General features: G+C 42.4%; 1 long non-coding RNA gene and 1 pseudogene across 1 annotated transcript; one reads left to right on the top strand and one right to left on the bottom strand.

Moving 5' to 3' along the window:
* Nucleotides 1–6,703: 6,703 nt before the first annotated feature.
* Nucleotides 6,704–7,598, bottom strand: LOC143413644 (uncharacterized). The gene is made up of 3 exons (XR_013094264.1): nucleotides 7,489–7,598; nucleotides 6,902–7,374; nucleotides 6,704–6,813 (listed from the first exon to the last, which is right to left on the bottom strand). It is a non-coding gene; the product is annotated as an uncharacterized LOC143413644 (long non-coding RNA).
* A 948-nt stretch (nucleotides 7,599–8,546) lies between these two features.
* LOC112430663 (TBC1 domain family member 2A-like) lies at nucleotides 8,547–13,138 on the top strand (annotated as a pseudogene).
* The last annotated feature ends 1,324 nt before the right edge of the window (nucleotides 13,139–14,462 follow it).

The raw sequence follows: 14,462 nt of genomic DNA, 5'->3' as shown, positions 1-14,462 counted from the left end.
TGTGGAAAGCCTGAGACAAGTTGATGAGTCAGTGAAGCGCACTTCCTTCTGATGAAGGCTATACTGAGGTGAGTTTTTAAGCATATCCTGAACTTTATTCATTATTAGACTTCTGACACCTGGCAAATAAACTCTCATGCGATATGAGAACATAACAGCAAAAAGCCAGTAGCTGGTACATGAATGGATAAAAATTGGATCCCTCAGGGAGGCGCCACCACTTGATCTTCTCCACCGTCGTGGTTGGTGTTCTTCGTCGTCGTTGGCCAAGGTTGAGTCGGAGATCCATCACAAGTAGCCGATGTTGAGGGCCAATATTGGTTGATGGTATGACTTTTACGTTCGTGACTAGGCTGAGATGGGGTCTTCGGACTAGCCAGTAGTCGATTTGGGTGTCTCTGCTGCCGCTGGAGTACGTGATGAGGTGTGCCGGCTTCTTTTTGAAGAAGGTGTTGGTCACGGCAAGATCGTGGGCCTCTGCGTAGTCCAGTACCCGGCAACCGTCGTCGTTTCTGGTCCCAAATCCTTGGCCGCCATGGAATCGGTGATATCCGTCTCTCCCCTTGCCTACATGTCCATTTAGGTCGCCGCCTACCGCCACGTGTTCCTCAGGGCTAATCGTTTGCAGGTGGTCGTCGAGGGCGCGCCAGAATTCTGTCTTCTCCTCGTCGGGGCAGTTGGTCTGTGGTGCATAGCAGGAGATAATCCGTAGGACGGTCGGGTCGGCGTCGATCTTCACTGACATGATGCGATCCGATATGCGGGTAACTTCGACCACGTTGTGCCGGAGCTTTATTATTAGACTTCTGACACCTGGCAAATAAACTCTCACGCGATATGAGAACATAACAGCAAAAAGCCAGTAGCTGGTACATGAATGGATAAAAATTGGATCCCTCTTAGATTGAATTGGTTGCCCTCTTATATTACGTTGTTTTGAACCTAACCGCATCCACTGAATTAATGCAGTTTTCAGGACAGTAAAAACAGAGAACTCTGATATACACAATTTCTGATTGCTGATAGTGTTTCTTAATGCAAAATGGGCTTCCATTTAAAATGCAATTGCTTTATGTTCGATCTTTAGTGAAGAAGGGTCATTTTTGATTCTGTGGACAAGGGATGCAAATGGAATGTGAAGGCAACAGGTAGTAGGGTGAATTAGGGTTTCGTGTGGTCTTCAGTGCATGAATTTTATTGCCACTTTATTTCAACTTTTTATTAATGTACTCAAAAGAAAAACAAGAACCACAAAGGAGATTCTTGTGATTCTTGTTTGTGCTATCTGTTTGTGAAAGAAAGCACATTTTACCACATCATACTGTGTTTGCTGCCATTTATTTTACTCGTCCTGCCTGAGTGTCTGGGCTGCGTTTGTCTGTGCACCTTTGTTCTGGCCTTCTGCTGATGGGTTTCACATGCTGGGCTTTCCCTCTTGGTCCACACCCAGCAGCCTGCTGCTGACCACACACAGCCTACAAACTGATCCATCCATGCATCCATCCATGCATGCATGGCCTGGTTATTGTTGAGTTATCACCTCCAGCTCCTTGCTCATAACCAGGTAGATACTGGGCTGGGCCTGATCTCTGAGCTCAATAACAATGACAAAAATGCCAAACACTTTACTCTTCATGGTAAAAAATGTTTATAATACAGTAAAAACTGGATGTAGCCAAAATCAGTGTTTTATATACAGTGTAAGTGAACAACATTGCTACACTGCTGGTGTTTGATTGATAGAGGCTTTCTTTATAAGAACTGAAGAGAAAATCTCCGTCCCGGTTTCCCTCCAAGGCACGAGCACCAATAAGCAGAGTTCTGTCCTTTCTTTATTAGATTCCTAATTATTCAAAGTAACACTCAAGTATGCCGTTCAGCTGGGTTAGTTACAGCGCCGGGAGTAGCTTGGGAGAACAAGGAAACACAGACTGCTTCAGGTTGCTCTTCCAAAATCAACTCAAAGGTTTATTCAGTACAAAACAGCTTATATAGAGGAAAAAAAGGTTCGTGTGTCAGCAAGTTCTCAGTTCAAACCGGTACAGACCAAATAAGGAAACGTCTTCCTGCCTTGTGAGCAAAGAAGTATCCTTTGTGTAGTTTATCAGTTCAGCTACAATTTATGATCATTCCAGCAAAATACACTCCTAGACATAGAATACAGAGTTCTTTCATTAGTGAATTCTGAAACAAACCACCTGGCCTTTAACGAGCCTTTTTCTAAGAGATAAAGAAGGGAGGATGGGAGTAAGGAAGTGGTCTCGTCTCTGTGGTATTTTCGACCTTGGGGTACCAGCCTGTGAGTTTTACACATCAATTCTTGGGTCAGAGAGAAAGAGAAAAACAACTAGTAAATGGGCCTTATTGAGTAACTCTTTTCTGTATAATATCACTACAAAACAATATCCTGTAAATGCTACCATGGTATCAAAATATCAACACAAGAACTATGATATCATTTCTTTTGCTGATTAACAGTTTTTATATAATTTTTATATCATATATAGCTTTCAAGAAGCCAAAGATCACTGGACGAAAAGACTACAGACCTGTGGCTCTGACATCTGGTCAGGAAGTCTTTTGAGCGCCTGGTTCTCTCCTATCTTAAGACCCTCACGGACCCCCTCCTGGACCCCCTGCAGTTTGCATACAGAGCCAACAGGTCTGTAGACGATGCCATCAACATGGCCCTACACTTTGTCCTGCAGAATCTATGCTAGGATCCTGTTTGTGGACTTCAGCTCTACCTTCAACACCATCCTTTCAGACCTTCTTCAAGGATTGCTTTCCCAGATGAATGTGCCTGATCCCATCTGCCGGTGGATCACTGACTTCCTGACGGACAGGAAGCAACCAGTGAGGCTGGGGAAGAATGTCTTGGACTCCCGGACCATCAGCACGAGCTCCCCTCAGGGCTGTGTTCTTTCTTCTATGCCCTTCTCCCTGTACACCAACTGCCGCACCTCCAACCACCAGTCTGTCAAATTAATTAAGCTTGCAGATGACACCACCATTATTGGACTCCTCTCAGACGGGGATAAGTCTGCCTACAGGATGGAGGCTGAACATCTGGTGTCCTGATGCAGCCGCAACAACCAGGTGCTGAATAAGTGTTATTTTCATTTACCACTGGCCCAAGTACATTTTTATTGGCTTGTGAACAAAGCTGTAGTTTTTGTATTTTTAAATATTAACGCAATTTAATTGACACATTATTTATATTATTTCACTTTCAATGTGAAAAATGCTGGAAAAACGTTGAAAATAATGGTCACCCCTGTTCGCTGCAATGTAAAATAGTACAACTGCTGTCAGCCTTCATTAAGTTGCATCATTTAAACATTTGCATATTTTTATTCAACTTCTGCAGGATGCTTTGATGAAAGACTCCCTTTTCCCAAGTAGAGGCTTTACTAGAGGTCACAGGAACAGCGCTGCTGTTTTGGATGCGGAAAAATGTTGTCTTTCACTCTACCTGAGCTCAGTGTCTCAGTAAGGGCTCCGCCTCATTGTAGCTGACGCTGAAATGTTTGTGTGGGTTGCCATGACAACACCAGAAGTGCATCTGAGATCGTGTCCAAATTCATGGGCTGCATCCTCCTGAGGACTCGGTGTTCTGACAAAACGTCTTACTTTGGCAAAACGTCCTACCGTAAGTAGTTCATGCGTTCTCGGCAGCTCTAGTGACCCTCGAACTCTCGGCTAGCTATCGAGGTGGTGGATAACATACGTCTCCCCCACAAGAGCACGAATCTACAACTTTTCTACTACTGTTTTTACAAGGCGTACAAGGTAAAAACATTATGCTGTTATTTGTTAAGCACTTGTGCACCTTGTGAAAAGAAATAAGTGGCTGAGATGGATGTCATATGTGCTATTGATATTATTTTACTCGTTTCTAGTTTTCACAGTGCTCCATGATTGTGAGAGGAATAAAAAAGAATTGTGGACATCAGTACGAAGCATGGATTCTTTTGACCAGAGTAGATACACTGGTCCCTTGAATATACTAATCTTTTTGAGGTGGGTGACTGTTCCTGTGTATTTACAGAAACAATGGTTGTGATAACCTCAGCTGTTTCAGAGGGTGACTGTTCGTTGCTTTGCGCACTTTTAAATCTGTATACAATGGTTTGTTCCCTTTTTGTGTTCTGAGGTTTAAACAAAGATGTACTAGATGTATTATACCGGTCCCTCGAATCTACAAATCTTTTAGATGTGGATGACTGTTCATTTTCATCTGTGTTTACAGAAACACTGGGTGTTGGAACCTCAGTAGTTTCTTTTTGGCTGACAGACTCTGGAGCTGTACAAGAGGAATAAAGAGCTGCAATGCTTTTGTGAACCTGACCTGGGAAGGGAGAGAAATATATTTTTGTTTTGTTTTTGTTTGTCTTCTTGTTTTAATTGATTCCTTGTGGGATTTGGATCCAACAAGTAAAGTATGCATATTATGCACACACACAAACACACATGCAGCTATTACCATTTCTTGTATTCTTGAATAAAGACATTGATCTGACACATTTAAAATGCAGCCAATTGTTTTTATTGTTATATTATTAAGAAAAAAGAAAAGGTGGGGGTGGGGGGATGTAAAGAAGAGCTTAAAGGAAAGGGCTAGAGGAGAGAAAACCCCAACAATTAGCAGGGCATTTTTTACTTGGACAAATTGTTAATAAAGTTTCCATATCTGTAACAATGATGACAGTATAATTGTTTATAAACAATTATATTGACAATTATATGTGTCCAGTATGTTGGCTCATTTTCTTTTACTTTTTGCATTTGAAAATAAAAGTTGGGCTGATTTTGACACCATTACAAGAAGTGTTGTTAATGATTCTTTTTGAATTAAAATCAGGTTACCACAAATTGTTTTTTAATTTAATTTCATTTGAAATGTTTGTCAGTGGGTAAACAATTCGTAATGCAAAGTCAGAAACATCGAGTTATTCTTGTACTGCATGCTTGCAATAAATAAGTTGTCCTAACAGTCAGTCAAAGGAGCTTGGAAAGAAAAGCGTCTGGACTTCTTTGAGTTGAAGTGACTGATATATATATTTTTTGTCTATTTGTTTTGTTGGTTTTTGTTTTTTGCCCTTTATCACCATTCCTCTTCCCTGCTGTTTTTCTTTCCCTCTTTCTTTCTCCCCTTTCTTTCCCCCAGTCATGTCTGTCCTATGTGTAGCAAGTGAAAATAAAATAAACAAGAAAAACAAAGGTGAATCAAATAGACCAATACGGCAAGGCCGGGATGGTCCATTTGGTAAAGTAAATCCGTTAGTTATATTTCACATTATGTTAAATGGTAACATTCTGTTTACAATGTTACCATTTTACATTGTGTTAAATGGTAACATTCTGTTTACAATGTTACCATTTTACATTGTGTTAAATGGTAACATTCTGTTTACAATGTTACCATTTCACATTGTGTTAAATGGTAACATTCTGTTTACAATGTTACCATTTTACATTGTGTTAAATGGTAACATTCTGTTTACAATGTTACCATTTCACATTGTGTTAAATGGTAACATTCTGTTTACAATGTTACCATTTCACATTGTGTTAAATGGTAACATTCTGTTTACAATGTTACCATTTCACATTGTGTTAAATGGTAACATTCTGTTTACAATGTTACCATTTCACATTGTGTTAAATGGTAACATTCTGTTTACAATGTTACCATTTCACATTGTGTTAAATGGTAACATTCTGTTTACAATGTTACCATTTCACATTGTGTTAAATGGTAACATTCTGTTTACAATGTTACCATTTCACATTATGTTAAATGGTAACATTCTGTTTACAATGTTACCATTTCACATTATGTTAAATGGTAACATTCTGTTTACAATGTTACCATTTCACATTGTGTTAAATGGTAACATTCTGTTTACAATGTTACCATTTCACATTGTGTTAAATGGTAACATTCTGTTTACAATGTTACCATTTCACATTGTGTTAAATGGTAACATTCTGTTTACAATGTTACCATTTCACATTGTGTTAAATGGTAACATTCTGTTTACAATGTTACCATTTTACATTATGTTAAATGGTAACATTATGTTTACAATGTTACCATTTACATTATGTTAAATTGTAACATTATGTTTACGATGTTACCATTTTACATTATGTTAAATTGTCAGTAGGCCTGGTACCGGAACCGGTACTGGACCCCCTTTTACTTTCCGCCATCAGAAGAGGGTACGCTGTGGTCATAACAATACTCAGACTGTAGCATTTAAAGGTCCCAAAGTGTACCAGGAAAATATCCCCCGCACGATTACACCAGCAGCCTGAATTGTGAATGTGAGGGAGGATGGATCCATGCTTTCATGTTGTTCACTCCAGGCTGATATAAAAATGATATAACTAATACTACTTCTACTAATAATGACAATAACAACAAAATAATAATAATAATGTCAAAAATACCAGTAATAATAATAACAATAACAACATAAACAACAACATTACTACTACTAATAATAAAGATAAACAAATGTATTAAAAAATTAATAATGATAATAATAATAATAAAACTGATCATAACAGTAACAATATCAATCATAATAACAACAGTACTAACAACAATAATAACAATAACAATGAAGGTGTTGCTGCAGATCTGAGTCCCGACTCAGAATAGCAGGTAAGCTGTTCTCTGCCGCTGCTCACACACAGACTCACACGTGGTCTGGCAGACCAACTCGTCATCGTACGTGAGCCGGCTGTCTGTGACGTCGTCTCTTCCGCTCATCTGGTGAACGCCGTCACAGACGTAATGTCCTGAGAGGAGAAGGCGCACTTATTAACGTCTCATAAACTTTCAAAGCTGACCTGCATTCAGCACATGTGTCTGAAAGCACCCACTCACCGCTGTAAGCTGAGGAGCCCAAACGACTGATCACGCTGACCAACAAATAGCGAGCAGTTTACTGGGAGAGGGCAGCGGCACCACCCGTTAGCTTAGAAATGGGCTCCATCCATACTTGAAATGAACGGTGTGCCTTTTCCCTTACCTCTTCAGTAAAGGCTGTGTCCTGGCTGATCACCAGCTGCTGTGTCAGAACAATGGGGCTGTTCTTCTTCTCCACGGTGAATGATGGAGTGAACGTAAACCACTTCAGCTGGAGGATCAGCACACTGAAAGAGATGAGACAAAGAGGAGAGGCTCAAAGGAAGACGCAAGGAGGACATGACATGAACAAAACTGACACCGACTGAACTGTGGTGGTTTGAGGCCTTTGGGGACCGATTTGAGGTTACTCACTTTGGCAGGTTCAAGAACAACAGCTCCTCTTTGATCTTCTTAGCTCCGCACTGGCATTCGTAGTCCAACAGGCCGCCCTGCAGCAGGGAGCAGGAGGAACAGGTGCATTAGAGTTAAACTCTTTTACAGATGAATTCACATATTCGTGGGAGCAAGCCTGTTCACAGAATAGAGTCTAAACGAGCTCTTACTTTCAGACTCCAGCCCCGCCCTTCAGCAGCTCCGCAGCATCCTGCTGGCTGGCACAACCTTGCCATTGGCTGCTGCCAGGGACTCAACAGGTTAGAACAAAAATATAAATATTATATCTGAGTTCTTCCAGACACAACGTCACCTTCCATGAATGTCCACAGGTTAGCGGCCCTCGCTCTGCTGGTCCTCCAAAGTAAGAAAAAATGAGAAAAAATAAGGAGCAGACCAAGCAAAAGAGGGTATTTAAAGAGACAGTGCTCTTAAGGTGCATTTTTGGCGAGTTTTATTATCTAAATGTCATTGTGTCACTTTCTTATGAGGCTTCAGTGAACTGAAAAAGCTTCTGGGATGAGAAGCGAAACGTCTTCAAAAAAGTTAAAGAAGTCCGGTTGCTTTTTTCCCCCAAGCTCCTTAGAGTTCTCTGAAAATGGTCAGGTAGAAGAACTGGACTGAAAATGAGTAAAAAAGCAGCCAAAGCCCAAGGAAGTTGAAAGACTGGAAACTATTGCTGAGGTCATGTCAGTGTAAAAAGTTACCTACAAGTCTGGCACCTTGGAAGCAAAACATAAAGAAATAAGGTGTAAGGCCAAATGTTTGGTCCTGCAGCCAACCGGACCATGAAATATAGAGCACAGGTGAACAAAGTGAGGCAGCAGTTTGCTGATTTCCACCTTGTGCCTTTCATGTTGATCAGCTTAGTAGTTTGCCAGCTTTCTAGCTGTTAAAGACTTTTGGCGAGAGGTTATTCATATTTGAACTCTAATTGAACCCCTCTTTTTTACTGTTTTTTTGTTTGTTTGTTTTTGGGGGTTTTTGTTGTCTTAGATGGCCTGACTCAGCAGGTGGGGGCAGTTTCTGAGTTTGCCTTCGTTCAAACAGTGCAGAAATGGTTTCGCTATGCTCCAGACCGGATGGGTGGTGCAGGACGCCCGATATCCAGCCCCATCATGGAGTAAACTAAAAACAGTAAATAATACATTTAACAAACAAGCAAGCTCTAAATTCAAGCGGAGAGACAGCAGACATAGCCGCACCATTCCAGGGATTTTTGGTTAGCATGAGGGGTCTAGCCAGGACCCTTACTGGATACTGGGTGGGAATCGAACGTGCGACTCCAAAGATGTGTAGTATTACCACTACACTATCCAGCTGCACTACACTATCCAACAAAAAAAGTTTTTAGAAAATTTGATAAAGTCTGATGCTTAATATTGTAGGGATATTAATCTCCCTATGATATTAATACGGATTAATAACACAGAGAAGTCATACTTCTGTTATGACAGAATTAATTGGGTAAATTATATTTACAATTGTAACATTGTAAACTTAATGTTACGATTTTACATCATGTTGCAATTTAACATAATGTGAAATTGTAACATTGTAAACATAATGTTACAATTTTACAATTGTAACATCCATCCATCCATCCATCCATCCATCCATCCATCTTCATCCGCTTTATCCGAGGTCGCGGGGGCAGCAGCCTAAGCAAAGAGGCCCAGACCTCCCTCTCCCCAGCCACCTCCTCCAGCTTATCCGGGGGAACACCAAGGCGTTCCCAGGCCAGCCGAGAGATATAATCTCTCCAGCGTGTCCTGGGTCTGCCCCGGGGCCTCCTCCCGGTGGGACATGCCTGGAACACCTCACCCAGGAGGCGCCCAGGGGGCATCCTTGTCAGATGCCCGAACCACCTCAGCTGGCTCCTTTCGATGTGGAGCAGCAGCTGCTCTACTCTGAGCCCCTCCCGGACGGCCGAACTTCTCACCCTATCTCTAAGGGAGAGGCCAGCCACCCTTCGGAGGAAGCTCATTTCTGCCGCTTGTATACGCGATCTCGTTCTTTCGGTCACTACCCACAGCTCGTGGCCATAGGTGAGGGTAGGGATTGTAACATTGTAAACATAATACAATTTTACATTATGTTACTGTCAGAGTCGGACGGTGCCCCGACCGGTCGACCTGTGTGTGTGTGTGTGTTTTTTTGTTCTCCTCTCTCGCTCCGCTTTTTCTCCGCTGCGATTGTTACGCGGTCGCGTAGCAACGGGAGACCTCCGACCCGTAAGTGCTGCCGCTCTGAGCTGCCTACTAAGCCTGGACGCGATCGAGACGGAGAGACGGAAGGGGACACTTCACTGATTCTAGGGAGTTTTGTGGACACACGAGGGGAGACGGGGAGAGGAGCACTGAAGGGACTTGCACTGTGGATAACTGTGGATTGATTTTGGCTTCACTGTAAATAAAGACACTGTTCAACTTAAACGAGAAGTCCGCGTCTAGGTTCGCTAACTCACCACCCTTAACAGCTACAATTTAACATCATGTAAAATTGTAACATCATGTTACAATTTGTAAATTGTAACATTGTAAACATAATGTTACAATTTTATATGATGTTAAACTGTAACATAAAGTAAAATTGTAACATTATGTTTACAATGTTACAATTTTACATTATGTTAAATTGTTACATAAAGTAAAATTGTAACATCATGTTTACAATGTTACAATTTGTAAATTGTAACATTGTAAACATAATGTTACAATTTTACTTTATGTTAAACTGTAACATAATGTAAAATTGTAACATTATGTTTACAATGTTACAATTTTATATTATGTTAAATTGTAACATAATGCTTAACAGATAATGGTTATCCTCTTTTTATATCATACACCATTGTCTCTGTAGGAGGGTCTGGAGCACTCCCTGCTGAGCCGCTGGGTTCAGTACCTTGCAGGCAGGTCCGACGATGACTTCATCATCTCACCTGAGCTCAAAATTCTGGTGCGTGAAGGCGTCCCTCGGGAGTATCGGCAGAGTGTGGCGCTGTTTGGTCCGAGCCAGAACTTTGACAAGCCAAGAGTGCCACACGCAACGCTATCAGCAGGTACAGCTGTAGAGAGAGAGAGTGCTTTATCCGCACCTGAGCACAGGTGGCTCCTCCTTCTTCCTGTCGGGAATGCTGGCGAGCACTCAGTAATCCTGTTCTGTTTCCAGCTGTGTGAGAAGAGTCGGACAGCTCCTAATCCTGCCTCCAGGCAGGTCCAGCTGGACCTTCACCGAACCCTGACGACCAATCAGCACTTCTCCTCGCCGTCCAGCCCCGCCCTCCAGCCCTGCCCTCCAGCAGCTCCGCCGCATCCTTCTGGCCTTCTCCGGGCATAACCCTGCCATTGGCTACTGCCAGGTACTCAACAGGTCAGAACAAAAGTATAAATTTTATATCTGAGTTCTTATGTGGACCCGCCTTCCAGGCAGAACCTCACCTTCCATCAATGTCCACAGGTTAGCGGCCCTCGCTCTGCTGGTCCTCCAAAGTGACGAAGACGCCTTCTGGTGTCTGGTGGCAGTGGTGGAAGCCATCATGCCTCAGGACTACTACACCAAGAATCTGGTGGACTGTGATCTCTGTGAGTCTTTGTGCTCAGGCGGACCAGCGCGTGCTGAAGGACTTCATGGCGGAGAAGCTTCCTCGCCTGGCATCTCACTTTGAGGATCACAACCTTGACGTCTCTCTGGTCACCTTCAACTGGTTCCTGGTGGTTTTTGTGGAGAGTCTGCCCAGCGACATCCTGATGCCTCTGTGGGACGCCTTCCTGTATGAGGGTACCAAGGTACCATACACCCGAACACACCATGACAGAAATGCAGACAACACTTGAATGCACCACAGTAGTGTCCATGGAAACAAAAATGATTTTGTTTTCACCTTTAGATGTCTTTATTTACATTTTAGGAGTAATAAGACATTGTTTACTAAGCATGGGGAACTGTCATGTGACATGAAATAGGAGTGGGAAAGCAGATAATTCTAGTAACGACCTCACAGTCTACCACAAGCAGCGTAAATCCAGACGATGAGCGGGACAATGGCTTTGGGCTTGTTTCTGCAATGTGACAAATGCAGCACAGCTTTTACATCGTTTGTCTCAGGAAATAAAATCACAGTTCAGACACAGAAATATATACCACACAGGGATAAATGCTGACAACAGCTTCAGCCACGTAGATCCAACCCAAAAGTTTAATTTAAACTTAAAGCTCAACTACCAAGTAAGTTAATATTATCTGGCAACTGAGGAACCAAGTGGCTTATTGGAAATCGATCAGAGCTGTAATGAGTAAAGGGCCCAACTGCACCACAACTGAAAGAGTAATTTTATGACTCACCTCCTCAAAGTTTCCAATTAATTGTGTGGCGTGAGTGTCCTGTTATGAAATGCGTGTCTGTGCTGCAGGTGATCTTCAGATACACTCTGGCTCTGTTCAAATACAAAGAGGACGACATCCTGAAGATTCACGACAGCGTGGAGATCTACCAGTACCTACGCTTCTTCACAAAGACCGTCTCCAATGCCAGGTACGCACTCGCCTCCACCCGCCTTAATCTACGAGCTGTTACACTCTCAGAAGTGTAGCGGATGTAGCTGTTGAATCTTTGAGCTTCAAACCCTTTTTACTGAAATTTTGTGAGAAGTTTAAATTTCCCTGATCACAGTAACAACGATTTAAAGATTTTTAAGTATCTGCAGCTCTCGGATACATGTGGTCCAGTCAGTCCAGTATTTCCTGCTCAAACTGCAGTACCTGAAGTATCAAGCAGCATAAAACAGAAACACTCAAGCTGATCAGTTTCCAGTTCCTCTGTGTTGGTGATTGAGTCCTTTCCACCTGCGTGTGTCCATGCAGGAAGCTGACCAGCATCGCCTTCAACGACATGAACCCACTCCCCAGCCGGCTGCTGAGGAACCGGCGAGTGCTCCACCTGGAGCGCCTGCAGGCGGAGCTGCGTGAGCTGGAGGAGCAGCACAAGGAGTTCATCACCGAGAGCGTCGTACGGAAAGACAAAGAGCTCGACGTCATGGTGAGCGAGGACGACGAGGACCTCTGATCACACGGGACGCTTCAGCTGCTCACTTCGAGACGACGATGAGTTTTCCATGAGTTCAAGAGAATTTTACTAAACCGGCTGTTAACTGGTTTCCTTCACACTAAACACAGGATTGTGTCAGGTTCACCATCTCTACTAACACTACAAGGAAACAGACGCATACAGATTTAACTGCATCACATCTCTGAAACAAGCTTGCAGTAAACAAATGTGTACTGTGTTCACGTGTGTAATAAGTCAGGCTGCAGAAATGTGCAGATGTATTTCAGTGAATTCATTTGGATTAATATGTGATAGCTTATTTATTTCATTGCATCTTTTGCTTTATACCTAAAAATGCGTGACATTTCTAAATGTAGTCATATCCCTATGAAACATGGTTGATTATCAGCTGTAGTCACAGCTGGTGATAAAGTAATTAAAATGTCCAGCTATTCAAAAATAGGGCATTCTGCACAATGAGTACTTTTTGGTACTTGAAGTATATTTTGATGCTGATGCTTCAGGGCATTGTGCTGCATTGTCGAAGCTCTCTGGGCTTCCGGTTAGAACGACCTCACAGTGTTTTATTTTGATCTGGTGTAAAGTGCATTGTGCAGAAATGACAGCATGATAGTCACATGATAAAACTGACTTTTCTTTTTTTTTTTTTACATTTTACTGGGTGTGCATCTTGTTCAAATGTCTTTTTCAGCATTTGTACATAAATATTCTGTATATAAATATTTGATTTTCATTTATTTTACAGAGTCCTTTATTTTGTTTCACAAATATGACATTCATGTCAAATGACATCTGCAGACTTTATAATGACCAGCAGGGGGCAGTGTATTGCAGTCTATGAGAACATTTACTGAGACCTGTTTCATGCACTAGTTTCATGTCTCATTGAATCCAACATGATGTTGATTTTGTAAATTAAGGTCACATCTTCATCACATCTAATTTCAAAACACTGATCTTTTTTTTTTTTTAAATGAATTCCATACCAATTGCAGGAATAAAATAGGAATAAATAACAAACGAGAAATACATACAAAACAAGAGAAAGGCACACATGAGAGAACAGGTCACATGACAGCACAGCATTATCTACCCACAATTTGAACTAAATAACAGATAGCACAGGCAATGAAAACAAACGGAAATCAGAATAAATTTAAAAACTTTTATTGATGTTAACTTGAAGTGCTGAATTAGCCCTGTTGTCAGTTCAAATCACTTCAATCTATAGCGCACTTTAAGGTCTTTAGACCTTAAAAAGTAATACACTGCAAGGTAAGCTTGCAGCATCTTACTTTAAGGTCAACTGTGAAACTTTGTGGAAAGCCTGAGACAAGTTGATGAGTCAGTGAAGCGCACTTCCTTCTGATGAAGGCTATACTGAGGTGAGTTTTTAAGCATATCCTGAACTTTATTCATTATTAGACTTCTGACACCTGGCAAATAAACTCTCATGCGATATGAGAACATAACAGCAAAAAGCCAGTAGCTGGTACATGAATGGATAAAAATTGGATCCCTCAGGGAGGCGCCACCACTTGATCTTCTCCACCGTCGTGGTTGGTGTTCTTCGTCGTCGTTGGCCAAGGTTGAGTCGGAGATCCATCACAAGTAGCCGATGTTGAGGGCCAATATTGGTTGATGGTATGACTTTTACGTTCGTGACTAGGCTGAGATGGGGTCTTCGGACTAGCCAGTAGTCGATTTGGGTGTCTCTGCTGCCGCTGGAGTACGTGATGAGGTGTGCCGGCTTCTTTTTGAAGAAGGTGTTGGTCACGGCAAGATCGTGGGCCTCTGCGTAGTCCAGTACCCGGCAACCGTCGTCGTTTCTGGTCCCAAATCCTTGGCCGCCATGGAATCGGTGATATCCGTCTCTCCCCTTGCCTACATGTCCATTTAGGTCGCCGCCTACCGCCACGTGTTCCTCAGGGCTAATCGTTTGCAGGTGGTCGTCGAGGGCGCGCCAGAATTCTGTCTTCTCCTCGTCGGGGCAGTTGGTCTGTGGTGCATAGCAGGAGATAATCCGTAGGACGGTCGGGTCGGCGTCGATCTTCACTGACATGATGCGATCCG

The sequence above is a fragment of the Maylandia zebra genome, linkage group LG2 (genome assembly GCF_041146795.1).
Source record: "Maylandia zebra isolate NMK-2024a linkage group LG2, Mzebra_GT3a, whole genome shotgun sequence".
Classification (NCBI taxonomy): domain Eukaryota; kingdom Metazoa; phylum Chordata; class Actinopteri; order Cichliformes; family Cichlidae; genus Maylandia; species Maylandia zebra.
This window is presented reverse-complemented; position numbering and strand designations above follow the sequence as displayed.